This window comes from Thalassophryne amazonica, chromosome 9 (assembly GCF_902500255.1).
Source record: "Thalassophryne amazonica chromosome 9, fThaAma1.1, whole genome shotgun sequence".
NCBI lineage: Eukaryota > Metazoa > Chordata > Actinopteri > Batrachoidiformes > Batrachoididae > Thalassophryne > Thalassophryne amazonica.
In genome coordinates this window covers 90253484-90273606 of record NC_047111.1, presented here as the reverse complement: position 1 = coordinate 90273606, position 20123 = coordinate 90253484, and the positions used below count along the sequence as shown (strand labels likewise).

General features: G+C 39.9%; 1 protein-coding gene and 1 long non-coding RNA gene across 4 annotated transcripts in view; one reads left to right on the top strand and one right to left on the bottom strand.

The window, feature by feature from the left end:
* The window catches only part of LOC117517641 (androgen receptor-like), a 149594-nt gene that overhangs the window by 29518 nt on the left and 99953 nt on the right, over window positions 1-20123 (top strand). The gene's annotated exons all lie outside the window — the stretch shown is intronic.
* Window positions 712-19659, bottom strand: LOC117517645. The gene is made up of 3 exons (XR_004562782.1): window positions 19649-19659; window positions 17497-17506; window positions 712-822 (listed from the first exon to the last, which is right to left on the bottom strand). It is a non-coding gene; the product is annotated as an uncharacterized LOC117517645 (long non-coding RNA).

Below are 20123 nucleotides of genomic sequence, written 5' to 3'. Positions count from 1 at the left end.
TTACTACAAAAGGAAAGCCATAAGAATTATTAGTAATAAACCATACAAGGCAACAAATCCATTGTTGTCTGTTTGCACATTTTAAAATTTTGGGACCTGATTGATTATAGCATAATACAAATTATGTTTAAAGTAAAAGAATAGACTTTTACCACAACATGTCCAGGACCTGTTCAAAATGAGAGACTACTGTAAAAAGTCAATGTGTTTCTGTTAAAGGTATTAATATTTGGAATTTGTGACTGGATAACAGAAAACCACTCTGTAACTTTGGTTGGCTTTAAAAGCTCTAAATTATTTAATTACTCATTATGGCGTGATGAATTAGGTTTATCGATTTTGTTTTGTTTTTGGGTACACTGCTGTTTGCATGTTTGTTTTTAAATTTTACTTCAGTGATTCATTTATATTTTGTATTAGTTATCATGGGTATATGTATATTTTTATATACATATGTATACATTTTTAGGTTTTGGTTTAAGGGGTGGGCATTTATAAGCTTTTTCTTCTGCCTACACCCTTTCGGGCACATGGGTGCGTTGTTGGATTGTTTTCTTTGTGAGTTTACTTTGTTATTTTGGCTGTGTGTGTGCTGAATACATTCATTCATTCATTCATGTTGAGCTGAAAATTAAATTTATAATGTAAAAACATTCTGGTACAATGTGTGCATGAACATTGACTAAGACTTTATATTTTGCTGTTTGGGCAGAGTTATGTACCATTTAATGCTTCAGATCTTAATTTTTCAGAAATTTATCAATCATGTATGTGCAAAACCTTTAACCGAATTTGGGCTCATTAATGCAAAACATAGTGCAACTAGAGCACTCCGCCAACACTAGTTTCCAATTCCACAAAATTTTACCATGGAAAAAATTTTAAAGATCAAAGTCCTGTTTGAAGTGGCTTTTCATAAGCTACTGTAAATTAGATGTGCTGAAATGTCAGGAGCATGTATTTAGTTCATGCACTTTAATCAAAGTTTATCTGTGATGTGTTCAAGTTTTTTTTTTCAACTTTTTCGGTTTCTGAATTCTTTTTCAGATAATTTTTACAGAACATTGGTTATCTCTGCTTTGCACTGTCATTGCTTTTTGGCACTTGGTATCTGACTGTTAATTGGAAGATAAACAAACACGCATGAAATTGTAACCTCCATCCAATTTTGGTGGTGTAGGTAAATCCATAAGAGAAAAATGAGATTGAGGAAAAAAATGATTGAAAAAATGATTGACGCACTTTTGATTGAGATATAATGCAAAATGTACACCAAATGGGCTTCTTAATATTAAATTCAAATGTCCACAAAATCCACATTCCGGATCAGATCCGGTGTCGCCAACCAAATGGTCCCCCTTTAAAAATTGGTCTGCCCTGCCTTCACTGCGCATGCGTCATTTCGGACCTCAGCAGCGTCGTGTCTGAGTGTCACCAGCGATTCACTGATTATCACCTCATTTCTGCTTAAAACTGCACTCTAGTCATCATCTGTCTCAGCGACAAATATTTGAAGCTTTTCTACCACAATCATTTGCACATAAATTCAGCATTATTTTGTAACAAAAGACAACAGACCAATCAGAGCGCCATAGCTGCTGCGGCGCTTCCGTCATTTCAGAGCGTCAGTAACGACTCTCTAATTATCACCTCGTTTATGGTTATAACTGACTTTAGAATGGTTTAAGAGATTTTACTTTGTCATCTGATGGTTAAAAGTCACATTATTCCCTTTGATCGATTTGGGTGTAGGGAGTCAGACTCAGACTTGCTGCTGTGGTCCCAAATGATGCATGCACAGTGAAGGCAGGGCGGACCAATTTTTAAGGGGGACTGTTGAGTCAGCCACACCGGATCAAACTTTGTCAGGCAATAGTGAGTGCCAGGCTGCACCTCACGTTCAAATATGAGTGATTGGGGCATGTTTAATGAAGATATAATGTAAAATATACATTAAATGCGGTTTTCAATGTTAATTTTAAATGGTCACAGATCATTCATCTGGATCAGATACGGATCAAACTTTGCCAGTCGATAAGGGATACCAGGCTACATAACACTTTCAAATATGAAAGAAATTAGTTTTGTTTTGTTTTTTTGACAGTTATGAATTTTTGAAAGTTTGTTCAGTGTTAAAGATATAAATTTTTCCAATTTCACAAGATTTTTCCTGACTTTGAATTTTGACCTATGATCTTGAAAATTGAATCAGTTCTTGCATATCAGCATATGAATCTTCAGTAAAAGTCTCATAAAGATACATGAAAAATTGTGGGCTCCAGGCTGTTCACAAGCAAACAGACAAACAGTCAAAACGTGAAAAATTAAAGCAAAATTTAGCAATAAGTTCTCTGTGAAAATAAAAATGGTGAAACAATGTAACAATTATTACAACCCCAAATCCAATGAAGTTGGGACGTTGTGTGAAATGTAAATAAAAACAGAACACAATGATTTGCAAATCCTGTTCAACCTATATTCAGTTGAATACACCACAAAGACAAGATATTTAATGTTCAAAGTGATAAACTTTATTGTTTTTATGCAGATATTTACTCATTTTGAAATGGATGCCTGCAACACAGTTCAAAAAAGCTGGAACAGTGGTATGTTTACCACTGTGTTACATCACCTTTCCTTCTAACAACACTCAATAAGCGTTTGTGAACCGAGGACACTAATTGTGAGTGTCATTATTGGGTATAAAAGGAGCATCCCCAAAGGCTCAGCTTTTCACAAGCAAAAATGGGGCGAGGATCACCACTTTGTAAACAACTGCATGGAAAAATAGTCCAACAGTTTGAGAATGTTTCTCAACATTCAATTTCAAGGAATTTAGAGATTCCATCATCTACAGTCCATAATGTAATCAGAAGATTCAGAGAATCTGAAGAACTTTCTACACATAAGCGGCAAGGCCGAAAACCAACATTGAATGCCCGTGACCTGCGATCCCTCAGGTGGTACTGCATTATAAACCAACATCATTGTGTAAAGGATCTTACTGTGTGGGCTCAGGAACACTTCAGAAAACCATTGTCAGTTAACACAGTTCGTCACTACATCTACAAATGCAAGTTAAAACTCTACCATGCAAAGCAAAAGCCATACATCAACAACATCCAGAAATGCTGCCACCTTCTCTGGGCCCGAGCTCATTTGAAATGGGCAGACGCAAAGTGGAATAGTGTGCTGTGGTCTGATGAGTTCATATTTCAAATTGTTTTTGGAAATCATGGACGTCATGTCCTCCGGACAAAAGAGGAAAAAGACCATCCAGATTGTTACCAGCACAAGGTTCAAAAGCCAGCATCTGTGATGATATGGGGTTGTGTTAGTGCCCATGGCATGGGCAACTTACACATCTTGTGATGGCACCATCAATACTGAAAGGTACATCCAGGTTTTGGAGCAACACATGCTGCCATCCAAGCAGCATCTTTTTCAGGGACGTCCCTGCTTATTTCAGCAAGACAATGCCAAGCCACATTCTGCACGTGTTACAACAGCGTGGCTTCGTAGTAAAAGAGTGCGGGTACTAGACTGGCCTGCCTGCAGTCCAGACCTGTCACCCATTGAAAATGTGTGGCGCATTATGAAGCGCAAAATACGACAACGGAGACCCCGGACGGTTGAACAACTGAAGTCGTACATCAAGCAAGAATGGGAAAGAATTCCACCTACAAAGCTTCAGCAATTAGTGTCCTCAGTTCCCAAATGCTTATTGAGTGTTGTTAGAAGGAAAGGTGATGTAACACAGTGGTAAACATACCACTGTCCCAGCTTTTTTGAAACATGTTGCAGGCATCCATTTCAAAATGAGCAAATATTTGCACAAAAACAATAAAGTCTATCAGTTTGAACATTAAATATCTTGTCTTTGTGGTGTATTCAATTGAATATAGGTTGAAGAGGATTTGCAAATTATTGTTTTCTGTTTTTATTTACATTTTACACAATGTCCCAAGTTCACTGGAATTGGAGTTATAGTCTAAAACATTGTCACACTGTTTAGTTCGGAAGCATCTGGGTTTTGATATGTGGAATATTTGTCATTCTGTAGCTGGTATTGTGAGTTTCCATTAAATTCTGCTGACAAATTACCCCATTCTGAGATTAGAGAACTGACCCTTCAGCTGTGATGTTTCTACAGCGTAATTGGAGTCAACCTGGGGTAAATTCAGTTGATTGTACATGATACAGTCCCACAGTTGACAGTGCATGTCAGAGCATAAACCAAGCATGAAATCAAAGGACCTCCAAGATGGGATTGTCTTGAGGCATAAATCTGGGAAAAGGTACAGAAACATTTCTGCTGCTTTGAAGCCCGTAATGAGCACAGTGGCCTCCATGAGCCGTAAATGGAAGAAGTTCAGATCCACCAGGATTCTTCCTAGAGCTGGCTGCCCGTCTAAACTGAGCAATTGGGGAGAAGAGCCTTAGTCAGAGAGGTGACCAAGAACCCAACGGTCACTCTGTCAGAGCATCAGCATTCCTCTGTGGAGAGAAGAAAAACTTCCAGAACGACAACCAATTCTACAGCAATCCACCAATCAGGCCTGTATGGTAGAGTGGCCAGATGGGAGCCACTCCTTGGTAAAAGACACATGGCAGCCCACTTGGAGGTTGCCAAAATGCACCTGAAGGACTCTCAGACCACGAGAAACAAAATAAAAGATTGAACTCTTTGGCATGAATGCCAGGTGTCATGTTTGAAGGAAACCAGGCTGCACCCCTACAGTGAAACATGGTGGTGTTAGCATCATGCTGTGGGGATGTTTTTCAGCAGTAGGAACTGGGAGACTAGTCAGGATTGCGGGATAAATGAATGCAGCAATGTACAGAGACATTCTGGATGAAAAGCAGCTCCAGAGCGCTCCTGACCTCAGACTGGGGCAACAGTTCATCTTTCAGCAGGACAATGACCCTAAGCACACAGCCAATATATCAAAGAAGTGGCTTCAGGACAACTCTGTGAATGTCCTTGAGTGGCCCAGACAGAGCCCAAGCCTGAATCTGATTGAACATCTCTGGAGAGATCTGAAAATGGCTGTGCACCGACACTCCCCATCCAACCTGATGGAACTTGAGAGGTGCTGCAAAGAGGAATGGACAAAATTGACCAAAGATAGGTGCACCAAGCTTATGGCATCATATTCAAGAAGACTTGAGGCTGTAATTGCTGCCAAAGTTGCATCAGTAAAGTATTGAGCAAAGGGTGTGAATACTTATGTACATGTGATTTCTTAGTTTTTATATTGATCACTTATTATATTTTTTAATAAATTTGCAAACATTCCCCAAAAAACTTTTTTATGTTTTCGTTATGGGGTGTTGCGAGTAGAGTTTTGAGGGGGGGGGGGGGGATGAATTTACTCAGTTTTGGAATAAGACTGTAGCATAACAAATTCCAGATGCACCGTAACTGCACACAGCACAGACCTTTGTAAACATACTTAATGAGCGTTGAGTATATTGTTTACTGTGATCCTAATTCTATGTTTTGTCATTATTCATAAGGCAATGTGGTGTGACAGTACACACAAAATCTTTGGAAGACCACTGGTTTGTAGTTCTCACTACACTAATATTATGTGATATTTCAGGAATATGACTATCATTACATCACCAAAGACTTGGGGACTGACAGCAAGCACAATGTGTTTAGTTGCATGAACACTCAAGGAAAGAACTAATAACTCTTGATTAAAGAGAACGATGCCAAACTGGAGCCCATTGAATGATTTTACATGCAAATTTTGTATGACAAAACACCAAATGATGAAGAAGCTGATCATAGTCGTGAGAAGTTAGAGATTCTCCATACTGCATATAGGTACTTACATACTGCCATAGGGGGTGCACTATTTGTTTTTGCCATCGATTTCTATTTAATCCACTAGATGTCAGATGCAGCCTGTGAGCTGTTGCCAGCAGCCACCTCTTGCTTAGGGTTATTCCGCATCCTCAGGCATTAGATTAAATAGAAATCTATGATGCGCTGATTAAACTTGGGTTAAAGTGATCTGAAAATGCTGTTTTGTGCAGCGTTCGGGTGCAGCAACAAGCTGACAAAGGAGTATTAGCTGGTTAAATTAATAAAAAAAAAACTAGACGCACTCGGAGAGCGTAAACATCCGCCAAGGCCATAGGATCACTGACGTCACATGGAATACCCTCTGGCAAAGAGACTTATTCCACATCGTTTTGCGCATCTACCGCCTTGTTTCAGATTCAGTGGTTAACCCTCTGGGGTCCGAGGGCATTTTTTGGACAGTTCACTCGCCTGGCATAAATGTTTTATTATTGCTGTTAACAGCTCTCCCTGCATCCCACAATCAAGTTTTATGTCTCTTTTTTCAGGACAACCTGTACGTTCAAAATATATATGCTATAGTTGTGTTTTATAAGTGTAATAAAGGTTTACAATCAGAAATAAGAAAGGAAAAAGTAAAGCGGAAAATAATTTTCCACACACATTTATTCAAAACACACAGCAAACTATAATAAACAACTGTTTTGACACTTTATAAAGGCTCTATGCGTTTTGTTTGTCTTCATCTCAAAGCAATTTCTTTCTGCTATTACATAAAGGTCACATCACAAACGTCTACTATGAAGTTGACTGTGTGTTTGTTCTCTCCTGCTCTGAAAGCAACATTCACACTTCGAGGCTCATTCAGTTTGAGGAGCGGCCCCTCCCCCCCTTGCTCCTTTGATATGGTAAGCAGTGCTTTACACCGGAGCGAGAGAGCTTCCCACAGGCTTATCCAGTAACATTCACAGGTAAACCTGTCGAGCAGTCCTGATACTCACACACTGTTTGAGCATGTGAGATTGTATGAGAGGCTCTCCATCTGCTCACTTTCACTTTCGCTGTGCGTAATGACGCAGGGCGCATTGGAGCAGCCAGGGGGCTATTCAAACGGGCCAACTAGTACATCACTCCTAAAAACAATCTTTGGTGTGTCACGTGAGGTGAATCTGCCCTACGATTGGATTTTGGAAAACCATGTGACGGTGAACCAATTCCGATTGGACACTCACATTGCTCACGTCATCACACAGCTTCTATGAGGAGTACAAAGATGGTGGACGGTGGCTCGAAAGTCTGCGGAGTTAATTTTTCAGCAAAAGTACGTTTCTAATTCATATCATTAAAAAGTTATTTATAATTTAGTAAAGCTTGGTCTCAGCCATCATATATGACGGCATTGGCCCCAGGGGTTTAAACCCTTAGATCTTAGGGGAGGTGATGGTCTAGTGGTTAAGGTGTTGGGCTTGAGACCAGAAGATCCTGGGTTCAAATCACTGCCTGACTGAAAAATCACTAAGGGCCCTTGGGCAAGGTCTTTAATCCCCTATTGCTCCCGGTGTGTAGTGAGCGCCTTGTATGGCAGCACCCTGGCATCTGGGTGATTGTGATGCATTATTGTAAAGCACTTTGAGCGTCTGATGCAGATGGAAAAGCGCTATATAAATGCAGTCCATTTACCATTTACCATTTACTATCTTCAGCAAATGTATTTATAAAGAGAAACTGCATGAACTACACAAGTTTTTTTTCTAATAAGATTATTCATTGAGGAGAAACAAGTGCTAAATTATTGTTGTGTCGTAACTTAATTTTTGTTCAGCCTTTGCAAAAATGTTGAAGTTGGCCCTATCCTGCAATGATAAAGAATCCTTAAAAAAAATTACTGGATCCGGATCGTGTTCCGGATCATTACCAAAATTTAATGACTTATAAGTTAGGCCAAGATACACCCCTGGTAAAAATTTCATTGAAATCCGTTGAGGATTTTTTTGAGTAATCCTGCTAACAAACCAACCAACAAACAAACAAACGGACACGACCGAAAACATAACCTCCTTGGCGGAGGTAATAAATAATAAATTGTGTTGTGAGCTTTCATAAGTGTGTATTATATGTAATATAAATGATGTGGGGAAATGACTAACATTGTTGAATAAAGGTTAGAAAATGTTTTTTTTGTGTGTAGATCTATTCTGTAAAGTAGTGACTTCAGTTTTACTGCCTGAATGCTTTGTCGTGATAAATATCGCACCATTCATTTAGTGATTCAATTAGAATTCTCACTTTCATAAGTCTCAATTTTTTCCTTTTTTAATTAGTGTCGGGTTTTTTCTTCACATCAGGTTTTCCATCCTGAGATATTCTGTCTGAGCAAATTCATAGAATGGAAATGCTTTTTTCTCAGTTTGGTGGGTCACATGACCGTCACTTTGACATTGTATATTCTACTAATATAAGATTATACATGAATGAGATTAATACTTTCACCGTGACTGGCGTGCATGTTTCATTTTGTTTGATATTTTTATGGAGAAGTGCAACATAAAAGCAGCACCGCTGCGCTGCTTTCATCTCTGATTATTTCCCATCTTTAACTTCATAATTAAATTAATTAAGGGTCAGTCTAGTATCTTGTGTTGTGGCAGACACAGTGTATTTGACAAACTGATGGTATTATTTTCTATCTGGACTGAAGTCTATGATATAAATAGTATTTGTATTCTGTATTTGTTTTGACAAATATTGGCTGTAGAAATATGGGACTGAGTTTGAATAAATTTATAACAGCACAGTAATAGCACACAAAATGCAGCTTCATGGTGAGACTCTCTTGAAAACATTGATTATGTCCACATTGATTTCTATTGATGTCTGGTAGTCAGACGTTAACCAAGATGGCTGCGCTCTGGCAACAGCCAGTGAATGAGCGAATCGTCCTGGTCCTCCCTCTAGAGAGTAAATAGAAATCAATGGTTTTTGCCTGACGTGCGGACGGATTGCAGCGTCGGCTCGCAGCCGCTGCGAAGCTCTGCCACAGGAAAAACACCTCTGTTGGAAGCCTTAAGGACAAGTTGGAACATCTCCAGCTGTTAAACAATTTCTCATATACTCACTCCACTGAAAGCCATCAAAAGCCGCCTGGATTTTACAAATGGTTATCAACACGGAGGTGTTTTTCCTGTGCCGCCGCACCGCGCCGGCTGCATCCCGACGCGCGGACCCGTCCGCACGTCTTTCATTAAAAAAATCTCCTTTAACAGTGGAATATCCAGATAAAATGCTGAAACCGACTTCTTCTGAAACTTCTCTGTTCTCTCACGACGTCCTGGATCAATAGAGCCTGAAATGTGGAGGTTTTCAGCTTGAAACAGGCTGACGACGGCGCCTGAGAGCGCTGCGCGACGTCTCGCACCGTGGGAAGTCCTTAAAGCGACAGTATCACCTCAAAATCTCTCATCAGCCGTTAAAATTTTCACCGAAAACCAGCTTAATTTTTCGAACCGTGTCCACTTCGATGTGCCTCACAGGTTTAGAAAAGATTTTGATCAAACAAAGTGCCAGTCTCTCAGCAACTTCTCAGACAAAGGAATTCCGACGAGGGGCTGGACGACTCCTCCCACAAGGAGTGCTCACAGGCGAATGACGTCACCGACAGGCGGGGAAAAACTCACGCATGCGCATGAGGGTTCAAGCATGTCTGACGTAAAAACATATGAATGAAATCCATATAGTTTTTGAAAAAAATAAAAAGGACCGTTACTTTATTGACAGCCCTCGTATATATATATATATATATATATATATATATGATTTGAACTCCAAAATAAATATGTGCTCAATGTAACAAAACTAAGACCCTCCAAAGGTGCTAGCATTAGCACTTTTGTGCTTATGCTCGCAATATGTAGCTAACAGACCGAAGCAGAATAGAGGTTGTGTAGCACTACCACCAGTTCTGGGTTGGTTATGATTTGTAAATGTTGAGTGTACTGTGATAACAAAAAGGCCTCTTTCTGTACCTGTTGCTTTAAATGCGAAATAACTTCTGCCTCCTCACCCCTGTCTGAAGGAGGGCGTGGGGGCCTAGAAGTCTAAAATTAGCCAGTTCTGCAGGGTCATGTCTACAAGCAAGTACAAAAAAATTGAGGAACACTGAGGACATTTAGCATGCATAATATGAACCTTTAATCTTTGAAAAAGATTGTTACATCAACCAAGGACATATTTATCTGTGCATATGTTTCAGATTGCTTGAACAGTATTAAAGATTTCGGACTAGACTGGGCTAGAAGCAATTACATTTTGTGGAAGCTCCAAATATTGAGGTTAAGGTTCAAGGTTACTTTATTTGTACCAAAAGGTAAATTTGGTTTGGCAGTGAGTCACTACATTCATAACAATCACATAAACACATAAATACCGATAAAAATACAATAAATATAATAAAAATAATAAAAATACAATACAATGAGCAGTGCAAGTACAGGCCAATAGCATGGCACCCAGAAGAAAGTCACAATTTGCCTGCCATCTCTATGCAAAGTGGCAAATAAATTAATTAAATATATATTCAGAATCATCTGTTAAGAGCACTAATAGCAACAGGAATAAAAGTGCTCTTGTAGCACTTAGTTCTGCTGGAAGGAGCTTTATACCTCCGTCCTGAAGGGAGCAGTTCAAACTGATCAAAAAGAGGATGTGAGGCGTCCTTTAGAACTGCCTCAGCCAATCTCTGGACCTACCTCATGTACAGAGAGGCTGGATACAACTGAGACTCTCCTCCAATGATTTTGCTAGCCCATTTTACAATCTGATTCAGACTGTTTTTGTTTTTAACTGACAAATTTCCAAACCATGACACCAGACAAAAAGATAAAGCAGATTCAATATAACAACGATAAAACATAGTTAACAATGATTTGTCAATGTGAAAGGATGCCAGTTTTCTAAGACAGAACAAGTGCTGGTGTCCTCTTTTACATACCACTTCACAATTAGACTCAAAGGTGAGTTTGTCATCAATGACAGTACCCAGATATTTATAGGTGCTAACAGTTTCTACAGCCTGACCTTTTAGGAGAGTTGCTCCATGTTTGTGGGCACCCTTCCTAAAGTCAATGACCATATCTTTAGTCTTCTGTACATTCATCTGTAGGAAAGACTTCTCACACCAGTCCAAGAAATCATCTACAATGGGACCGTTGCCAACCTCATTGTCCTGTAGCAGGCTGACAATAACAGTGTCATCTGCATACTTAAGAATAGTTCTCCCATCCCTCCAACTTCTGCAAAGATCAGTGTTAAACAGGAGCTTAAAAAAACAAGCAGTGGCCACCATGACCCTGCGCTAAACAAGGAAATCACATTCAAACAAACAGTGTTGGGAGTAACATGTTATAAAAGTGACACAATTACAGTAATGCATTATTTTCTGCTGTACCTCAGTAATGTAAGGCATTATAAATAAATTTTCAGTAATATACTTGTCACATATATCAGTAATGTGCGTTACATCACATTTTTAACCCAAAAATAGCCTTGTCGTGCTGTGGAGTACAGCTTTTCCACAATGATTTTCTCAGAAGCCGCATTGATGAATCCACTTTGCATCCTGTTGATGAACTCTGATTGAATCCACTAAGAATCAGCCCAATAAAGGCATTTTTTTGCGATGAGTCAGTTAAACTTAATTCACTAAAAAAAGTGCTGCTCGCTTTCTTCTGGGAGGTGAAGCGAGCAGCCAGTGTTTGCTATTGCTGGGATCAACACACAGTGCTGTGTGTTTTTAAAAAATACACAAACACACTGCTTTGCTTTAAATATGCAGTAAGTCTCTTTTCAATCAACAACAGTGTACAACTATCTGTTTAATAGTACAGACTCACAAAGCTGTTACAGCAATTTAAAAAACAACCAGTGCATCCACTTTCTCTTTATATGTTCTGCAGTTTGCACACAGACTGTGCAGAGGTGTGGACCCACAGGGGTGAGGGATGAGAAAGCCACCCGCCTGCCCCCAAAAACCCTTAAAGGTCCATTTAAGACACTTTAAAGACAGTATTTACATATAATAATATTAAACACATTCTACTACTTTGGAAAAAAAACAAATTTAATATATCATGTTACAACCCCTGGCAATAATTATGGAATCACTGGCCTCGGAGGATGTTCATTCAGTTGTTTAATTTTGTAGAAAAAAAGCAGATCACAGACATGACACAAAACTAAAGTCATTTCAAATGGCAACTTTCTGGCTTTAAGAAACACTATAAGAAATCAAGAAAAAAAATTGTGGCAGTCAGTAACGGTTACTTTTTTAGACCAAGCAGAGGGAAAAAAATATGGACTCACTCAATTCTGAGGAATAAATTATGGAATCACCCTGTAAATTTTCATCCCCAAAGCTAACACCTGCATCAAATCAGATCTGCTCGTTAGTTTGCATCTAAAAAGGAGTGATCGCACCTTGGAGAGCTGTTGCACCAAGTGGACTGACATGAATCATGGCTCCAACATGAGAGATGTCAGTTGAAACAAAGGAGAGGATTATCAAACTCTTAAAAGAGGGTAAATCATCACGCAATGTTGCAAAAGATGTTGGTTGTTCACAGTCAGCTGTGTCTAAACTCTGGACCAAATACAAACAACATGGGAAGGTTGTTAAAGGCAAACATACTGGTAGACCTAGGAAGACATCAAAGTGTCAAGACAGAAAACTTAAAGCAGTATGTCTCAAAAATCGAAAATGCACAACAAAACAAATGAGGAACGAATGGGAGGAAACTGGAGTCAACGTCTGTGACCGAACTGTAAGAAACCGCCTAAAGGAAATGGGATTTACATACAGAAACGCTAAACAAAAGCCATCATTAACACCTAAACAGAAAAAAACAAGGTTACAATGGGCTAAGGAAAAGCAATCGTGGACTGTGGATGACTGGATGAAAGTCATATTAAGTGATGAATCTCGAATCTGCATTGGGCAAGGTGATGATGCTGGAACTTTTGTTTGGTGCCATTCCAATGAGATTTATAAAAATGACTGCCTGAAGAGAACATGTAAATTTCCACAGTCATTGATGATATGGGGCTGCATGTCAGGTAAAGGCACTGGGGAGATGGCTGTCATTACATCATCAATAAATGCACAAGTTTACGTTGATATTTTGGACACTTTTCTTATCCCATCAATTGAAAGGATGTTTGGGGATGATGAAATTATTTTTCAAGATGATAATGCATCTTGCCATAGAGCAAAAACTGTGAAAACATTCCTTGCAAAAAGACACATAGGGTCAATGCCATGGCCTGCAAATAGTCCGGATCCAATTGAAAATCTTTGGTGGAAGTTGAAGAAAATGGTCCATGACAAGGCTCCAACCTGCAAAGCTGATCTGGCAACAGCAATCAGAGAAAGTTGCCAGATTGATGAAGAGTACTGTTTGTCACTCATTAAGTCCATGCCTCAGAGACAGCAACCTGTTATAAAAGCCAGAGGTGGTGCAACAAAATACTAGTGATGTGTTGGAGCGTTCTTTTGTTTTTCATGATTCCATAATTTTTTCCTCAGAATTGAGTGATTCCATATTTTTTTCCCTCTGCTTGGTCTAAAAAAGTAACCGTTACTGACTGCCACAATTTTTTTTCCTGATTCTTATAGTGTTTCTTAAAGCCAGAAAGTTGCCATTTGAAATGACTTTAGTTTTGTGTCATGTCTGTGATCTGCTTTTTTTCTACAAAATTAAACAACTGAATGAACATCCTCTGAGGCCGGTGATTCCATAATTTTTGCCAGGGGTTGTATTATTATTTGGATTTAAGAATAAAGGAAAGCAGTTTGAACCATGCTGATTTTCAATTCAATTTATTTAAATTTATTTAGATTATATGGTGCCAAATCACAACAAACCTAACTCAAGGTACTTCATACAAGTAAGGTCTAACCTAACCAACCCCTAGAGCAAGCACACAGGTGACAGTGGTAAGGAAAAACTCCCTCTGATGATTTGAGGAAGAAACCTCAAGCAGACCAGACTTAGAGGGGTGACACACTGCTTAGGCCATTCTAACAGTTACAAGATTTTGCAAAGTTTTACAAAACAGAACATAACACAACAAAAGATGAATTTGATGAGAAGTCCATGCAGGCATCTAGTCCACAGGCAGGGGTCATCCATCATGCCATTCAGTGGGCCTGTTTCATCAGTGGCCTGTTCCATGTTCAACGTCTGTTTCAGAAATTATGCAGTCACCAAATCATGCAGGTGATGTCAGCCACACCTCGGACAGAGAGAAAAAAGCAGAATCAGTTTGCCAGAAAAACTACACCTAAGGTAAAATTAAAAAAAGCATTAAGCAACAGGAAAGCAGAGAAAATACAAAAGTGATCGCTGGCTGCTATCCCTAAGCTTCACTGACAGACCCAGAATTTACATAAAGTTGAGGCAGAGTCCTGCTCTGTTTACTAATAAAATTAATTTAAAAGGATAGGGGGCATAGTACCATGCTATGCCAGTATGATAGCCATACGAGAGGGAAAATAAATGCATCTTAAGTCTGGACTTGAAGGATCTGACTGGGGCGATACGTAGGGCTTGACTAGGTTAGCTACGTAGGGAGGCGCTAGTCCATGAATAATTTTATTGGTTAATAGCAGAACCTTAAAATCCAACAGAGACAGGAAGCCAGTGAAGAGATGCCAAAATGGCTGTAATGTGGTCAAACTTTCTGCTTCCTGTGAAGAGTCTGGCAGCAGCATTTTGAACTAATTGGAGACGTCTAATCCTGGACTGCGGTTGTTGTTGTTCATTCGGCGTCTCCTGGTTTTTTGTTCGGGGTCGCCACAGCGGATACAGTCAGATCCGCATTGGTATTTGGCACAAGTTTTATGCCGGATGCCCTTCCTGACGCAACTCCAGTTTTATCTGGAGAAACACACACAGTCAACTCCAGTTTTACCTGGAGAAACACACACAGTCAACTCCAGTTTTACCTGGAGAAACACACACAGTCGCTGGTATTCCCAAGAGGTCTCCCAACCAAGTACTAACCAGATCCTGCTCTGCTTAGCTTCTGAGATCTGACAGGATCAGGCTGACACAGAGCAGACCGGCTGCATAATCCTGGACTGCGGTAAACCAGAAAATAGCACCACCATGCTTCACTGTCTTCACTGTGAACTGTGGCTTGAATTCAGAGTTTGGGGGTCGTCTCACAAACAGCACTTACAGGTAACTCCAGACTGTCTTTGGTCATCCTGGAGCTGATCAATGGGTGAGCCTTTGCCATTCTGGTTATTCTTCTATCCATTTTGAAGGTTGTTTTCCATTTTCTTCCATGCGTCTCTGTTTTTTTTTTTTTTTTTTTTGTCCATTTTAAAGCATTAGAGATCATTGTAGATGAACACCCTATAATTTTCTGCACCTGCGTATAAGTTTTCCCCTCTCCAATCAACTTTTTAATCAAACTACGCTGTTATTCTGAACAATGTCTTGAACGTCCCATTTTCCTCAGGCTTTCAAAGAGAAAAGCATGTTCAACAGGCGCTGGCTTCATCCTTAAATAGGGGACACCTGATACACACCTGTTTGTTCCACAAAATTAACAAACTCACTGACCGAATGTCACACTACTATTATTGTGAACACCCCCTTTTCTACTTTTTTTTACTAATAGCCCAATTTCATAGCCTTAAGAGAGTGCATATCATGAATGCTTGGTCTTCTTGGATTTGTGAGAATCTACTGAATCTACTGGTACCTTGTTTCCCATGTAGCAATACAAAATATACTCAAAACCTGGATTAATCTTTTTAGTCACATAGCACTACTATTATTCTGAACACTACTGTATGCAACTGAGTGTCATCAGCATAGCAATGAATGGTAATCCCAAAATGCCGCAGTATGTGCCCAAGGGGTGCAATATGAAGGGAGAAAAGCAAGGGGCCTAAGATGGACCCCTGTGGAACCCTATATTTCATGTCACTAAGATTAGAGGAAGTGTTGTTGTACAAGACAGTGAGAACGACTAGTTAGGTATGATGTCAACCATGCAAGGACATTCCTAGTAATCCCAAAATGATTCTCCAGCCTATCGAGTAAAATACGGTGATCCATCATATCAAACGCAGCGCTAAGATCTAACAGCACCAGAACCAGTCTGAATCCATTACAAGGAGAAGATCACTTACCATTTTACTGAGAGCTGTCTCTGTGGAATGATATGTTCTAAATGCAGGTGCAGTGGCTCAGAAAGATTATTCTCAGCAAGCTGGTCCACAAGCTACTGTGAAACCACCTTTTCCAGAATTTTAGAACAAAATGATAGATCTGATATCGGCCTATAATTTTTCAAGAGACTAGGGTCACCATTAGATTTCTTAAGTAATGGTTTAATCACTGCAGATTTGAAACATTTAGGAACAGATCCAGATGTACAGATTAATAATTTCCAGCATAGTAGGCCCAAGAGTGAGCCACAGGTCCTTAAACAGTTTTGCTGGTATAGGATCAAATAAGCAGGTTGTGCTTTTTGTAGACGTTACAAGTTTCATCAGCACGCCCAGTGAGATACTATCAAATTTGGCAAATCTGGGTCATACCTCAGTAATGGCACCCACCTCGATAACAGGGTGTAGTGGCTGAATTAAGGCCTGCTGGGATATATTTAACCTAATGTCATCTATTTTCTTCTCAAAGTAATCTAAAAAATCTTTGGCTGTAAAAGGACAGTGACTTACAGGTGGTTGTCCATGAATAAGTGTTGCCACCGTGTGGAACAAGAACATTGAATTATACCTGTTTTTGTTGAGCAAATCAGAGTAATAGGTCCGCTTTGTAGCCAGTAGTGCATGCTTACAGTCTAAAATAGCATCACGCCACATGAGGTGGAATACTTCTAGTTTTGAACTACACCATTTTTGTTATAGACCTCTACCCTTATGCTTGAGGCCATGTAAGTAATCCCTGAACCAAGGTGACTGTGTTTTGGGGGGAGTGGTTTTAATATACGTGGAGCAATCATGTTGGTTGTGAGCGCTGAGTTTAAACTATCCACAAAACTGTCTAGTGAATGGCTATTTTCCACAAGTTCAATCATAATTGAAGAGTTGATGTGTCGCCGCAATGATAAATAAGCTTACTGTTCCATTAAACACGGCAATGGGCAGTGTTGTGCAAGTTCACACTTTTCATGAACTAGTTCCAAGTTCAGTTCACATACATTCAAAATGAACTGTTCACGTTCATAGTTCATCATTTCAATTTTGAACTAGTTCAAAGTTCAGTTCATTTTTACGAAAGACTGAACTTGTTTTTCAAACTATGACTTCAATCACTATGCCTACCTTCTAGCCCAAAACTGTTCACTGTAGATCTTGAATTCTATCACACAAAATGGAAGTTTTTGCATATATAGTATGGACAAAGGATGAAAAAATAATTTTTGGTTTTGGTTTATTTGTCTGTTGCTCCACTAATGTTCCTCTAGAAAAGGACTGGAAAAGAAATGTATCATTAAAAAAAAAAAAGAATTTTAGTGTGACAGACAGGCATCTTTGTCAAACAGCGTGAGGTAGTAATGTTTCAGATTAAAGTGCTGAAATATTGCTTATACAAAAAGGCTATGGTGTTGTAATGCATTTAAACGGAAACTCTTTCTTACTTTCTATCAACTAATGCACCCCTGTAAACTAGGAGTGCCTCTGTATTGGGAAGGTGAATACTCGAAAATGCTGAGTACACAAATATGAAAAAAGTATTCTTATTTTGCAATGTTGTTCATTAATGTTGTAACACAGAATTAACAGTTGGGTAGCAAGAACAAGTGTGTTCCAGTGTTTCTATGGTCGTTGTTATGGCTTGTGTGTGCAATGCAACATGGGTAATGTAGTGTGAAGCTGTGTAGTTTAAGGGTGGCTCACGCTGCAAGATTTTAAAATTTAAGTTCACTTCCGGTTTTAACATAAAGAGAAATGGAGGAATATTTTGTGGACTGATGAGAGTAAAATTGTTCTTTTTGGGTCCAAGGGCCACAGACAGTTTGTGAGACGACCCCCAAACTCTGAATTCAAGCCACAGTTCACAGTGAAGACAGTGAAGCATGGTGGTGCAAGCATCATGATATGGGCATGTTTCTCCTACTACGGTGTTGGGCCTATATATCACATACCAGGTATCATGGATCAGTTTGGATATGTCAAAATACTTGAAGAGGTCTGTTGCCTTATGCTGAAGAGGACATGCCCTTGAAATGGGTGTTTCAACAAGACAATGATCCCAAGCACACTAGTAAACGAGCAAAATCTTGGTTCCAAACCAACAAAATTAATGCCTCGCAGATGTGAAGAAATCATGAAAAACTGTGGTTATACAACTAAATACTAGTTTAGTGATTCACAGGATTGCTAAAAAAGCAGTTTTAGCATAATAGTTTTGAGTTTATAGCGTCAACAGCAGATGCTACTATTATTGTGAACACCCCCTTTTCTACTTTTTTTTTTACTAATAGCCCAATTTCATAGCCTTAAGCGTGTGCATATCATGAATGCTTGGTCTTGTTGGATTTGTGAGAATCTACTGAATCTACTGGTGCCTTGTTTCCCATGTAACAATAAGAAATATACTCAAAACGTGGATTAATCTTTTTAGTCACATAGCACTACTATTATTCTGAACACTACTGTATAATGAGCTGCAGTAACCTACACTCAACAAAAATATAAACGCAACACTTTTGGTTTTGCTCTCATTTTGTATGAGATGAACTCAAAGATCTAAAACTTTTTCCACATACACAATATCACCATTTCCCTCAAATATTGTTCACAAACCAGTCTAAATCTGTGATAGTGAGCGCTTCTCCTTTGCTGAGATAATCCATCCCACCTCACAGGTGTGCCGTATCAAGATGCTGATTAGACACCATGATTAGTGCACAGGTGTGCCTTAGACTGTCCACAATAAAAGGCCACTCTGAAAGGTGCAGTTTTATCACACAGCACAATGCCACAGATGTCGCAAGATTTGAGGGAGCGTGCAATTGGCATGCTGACAGCAGGAATGTCAACCAGAGCTGTTGCTCGTGTATTGAATGTTCATTTCTCTACCATAAGCCATTTCCAAAGGCATTTCAGAGAATTTGGCAGTACATCTAACCAGCCTCACAACTGCAGACCACGTGTAACCACACCAGCCCAGGACCTCCACATCCAGCATGTTCACCTCCAAGATCGTCTGAGACCAGCCACTCGGACAGCTGCTGAAACAATCGGTTTGCATAACCAAAGAATTTCTGCACAAACTGTCAGAAACCGTCTCAGGGAAGCTCATCTGCATGCTCGTCATCCTCATCGGGGTCTCGACCTGACTCCAGTTCGTCATCATAACCGACTTGAGTGGGCAAATGCTCACATTCGCTGGCGTTTGGCACGTTGGAGAGGTGTTCTCTTCACGGATGAATCCCGGTTCACACTGTTCAGGGCAGATGGCAGACAGCGTGTGTGGCGTCGTGTGGGTGAGCGGTTTTCTGATGTCAGTGTTGTGGATCGAGTGGCCCATGGTGGCGGTGGGGTTATGGTATGGGCAGGCGTGTTATGGACGAAGAACACAGGTGCATTTTATTGATTGCATTTTGAATGCACAGAGATACCGTGACGAGATCCTGAGGCCCATTGTTGTGCCATACATCCAAGAACATCACCTCATGTTGCTGCAGGATAATGCACGGCCCCATGTTGCAAGGATCTGTACACAATTCTTGGAAGCTGAAAATGTCCCAGTTCTTGCATGGCCGGCAAATGCTCACCGGACATGTCACCCATTGAACATGTTTGGGATGCTCTGGACCGGCGTATATGACAGCGTGTACCAGTTCCTGCCAATATCCAGCAACTTCGCACAGCCATTGAAGAGGAGTGGACCAACATTCCACAGGCCACAATTGACAACCTGATCAACTCTACGCGAAGGAGATGTGTTGCACTGCATGAGGCAAATGGTGGTCACACCAGATACTGACTGGTATCCCCCCCCAATAAAACAAAACTGCACCTTTCAGAGTGGCCTTTTATTGTGGGCAGTCTAAGGCACACCTGTGCACTAATCATGGTGTCTAATCAGCATCTTGATATGGCACACCTGTGAGGTGGGATGGATTATCTCAGCAAAGGAGAAGTGCTCACTATCACAGATTTAGACTGGTTTGTGAACAATATTTGAGGGAAATGGTGATATTGTGTATGTGGAAAAAGTTTTAGATCTTTGAGTTCATCTCATACAAAATGGGAGCAAAACCAAAAGTG